Source organism: Elaeis guineensis, chromosome 2, assembly GCF_000442705.2.
Source record: "Elaeis guineensis isolate ETL-2024a chromosome 2, EG11, whole genome shotgun sequence".
Classification (NCBI taxonomy): domain Eukaryota; kingdom Viridiplantae; phylum Streptophyta; class Magnoliopsida; order Arecales; family Arecaceae; genus Elaeis; species Elaeis guineensis.
Window position 1 is genome coordinate 30,115,853 of NC_025994.2, and position 2,491 is coordinate 30,118,343.

The 2,491-nt window shown below is 33.2% G+C and overlaps 1 non-coding gene across 1 annotated transcript; it reads right to left on the minus strand.

The window, feature by feature from the left end:
• Positions 1–2,308: 2,308 nt before the first annotated feature.
• Positions 2,309–2,414, minus strand: LOC140855971 (small nucleolar RNA R71). The gene has a single exon (XR_012139412.1). It is a non-coding gene; the product is annotated as a small nucleolar RNA R71 (small nucleolar RNA).
• Between the last annotated feature and the right edge of the window lie 77 nt (positions 2,415–2,491).

Consider the following 2,491-nt stretch of genomic DNA (forward strand, 5'->3'; position numbering starts at 1 on the left):
TGATCTTTTCATCTCATCCATCCAATTTTTAATTATTAGTATTTTCTTTAGTCCCACATTGAAAAATCATGTAAAACTCCTCCCTCCTAACACCTATAGAAAGGCTTTTGTACTCCCATTGGAAGGGGAGCCCATAAATTCTTCTAGAGCCTTGCATAGAGGAATAGAAAGGAACTACTTCATGAGCAGCTAGGCTAGCAGTCTCGGGAGTGGAGAAGAAATTTTGTAATGACACAGAGATGGTTTATTGTTCTAAACTTTCTTGTATTTCTTTATATGCAATAAAGATTATGCTTTTTATTTAAATCATCATGAGTTCTTTATTTGCTCTCCTTTATATACTTTTATTTATGCTTTCCTATTAGATTAATATTAGGAACAACTTTTACTTTTCGGAGATGCGTCGTGATCTACAGGTACGGGGCGTGCCGAGGAAAGAAGAGTTGTTTACCTAGTACTTTCTGGAGACGCGCCGTGATCTACGGGTATGGAGCGTGCCGAGGAAAGACAGATTTTTTTTCTAAGATTAATCACATCCATTTAATTAAAAAAAGAGATACAACTCTGCTAGTGCAAAGTAATTCAAAACTCTCAAGCTCTTTATTTTCTAATTACCTCAATTTTAAGATAATTTATTTTCTAAATCAAAAACAACGCTTCTTTCTTTTATCTTGCAATCTCAACTTAGCCCAAGATCCCTGAGGATATGATCTCGACTCATCCTACCTACGTAGTGAGTAGAGTTATTTTTGGTGCTATCAACGACTACGCATCAAATTTTGGCACCGTTGTCGGGGATCTTGGCACGGTTGAATTAAAAAAATTTAAAAAAAAATTAAAAAAAAATACTTTTCAGTTTTTATTTCTCGCTTTAAATTTTTTTTTTCAGTGTTTTCTAGCTAGATAATCTTATTTGCATAATTACATAATTACCTTGCATAACTAATTTACTACTTTTTAATCTTAGAAATTTTTCTTCTTAGAATAATTTGCTACTTTTTATAGCCTAGTTATTTATTACTTTTTAGACTTAATCACTTAAACTTATTTTCTTGCAAAAATAAAATAAAAAATAAAAAAAAATATGGATAAAAAGATAAAACTATAAATTTTTTTAAAAAAAAAACCACTGACATTTCATAACACTTAACTAAAATAGCATAACCCCAAATATAAAAATTTCTAACTTGATTGGACACCTTGTTTTTTTTGCATCTCATCTCTATAATTAATCTTAAGGGCAATAACCCATTAACCAGATAAGGTGAGGATTTGATCACCCTTCCTTGGCCCAAAAATCATATCCTTCATTTTGCATTAAACCAAGCCTTAATTTTAAAATCAACTAGACATCAGCCCTAAAAATTTCGAGCTCAATAGGACAAGAAAGCTCTAAAGTTGAACCGAGTGCGGATTGGTTAATTGCTTAGTGTCTAAGGCAAGTGGTTAAAGAAAGTGATTTTTAATTGGTTCCATTGACTGACCTGGCCAACTCAGTTGGTGTCTAAGGAAAGCAACGAGCAGGAAACCTCCCACATCTTACGCTTACCTGGCCGAGTCAGTTAGTCAGTCTTGAGCTTGGAGTGCTCAAAGACGGTCTTGGAAGTTAAGAGCTGTCTAGATCTAAGTTAACCTTAGGATAGAGAGTCTATGATTGTTTAAGTTGATTGCAATTAACATCTAAACATTAACTAATTTTTCCCTTTTCATAGATTTAAAATTTTTAGGTTCTTCTCTTTAGATTTTCTTCATTCTTTTCTCACTTTATTATAAAAATATATATTATAAAAAGAAAAATTTTTTTTGTTTGCTCTACAGTATAATTGTAAGGTGTATGCTTGGTCGTAGATCATTACGACCAGAAATCCAACCTTTTGATCTAGAAATATAAAGAACCTTTAGAGCCAACAAACGTAAAAATATGGACCGAAATCAGGAGAATGATCCACCTAAGCAATTGAAGGAGTACTTTACTCCTTCCACATATACCTACTCTCCTTGTATTCAAGTGCCCCGTGTGGAGGCCACTCAATATGAAATTAAGTCCAGTATAATCCAAATGTTACCTTCATTTTGTGGACTTAGTAATGAGGATCCTTATAAACATCTTGAAGAATTTCTTGAGATATGCTCAACTGTCAAAATTCATAACTTCTCCGATGATGCTCTTAGGTTAAAATTATTCCCTTTTTCACTTAAGGACAAAGCCAAATACTGGCTACATACTTTGGATTCCATGACTATATCAACCTGGGACCAGCTGCAAGGAGAGTTTCTCAAGAAATATTTTCTCATAGAAAAAACTAATCAAATAAGGAAAGCCATAACTAGTTTTTCCCAATTAGATGGAGAAATATTTCATGAAACATGAGAGAGATTAAAGGACCTTATTAGAAAATATCTCCACTATGCTGTACCCAAGCGGCAGTTAATCCAATGTTTTTATGATGGGCTCTCTGAAAGACATCGACAAATGGTCGATGCATCATGC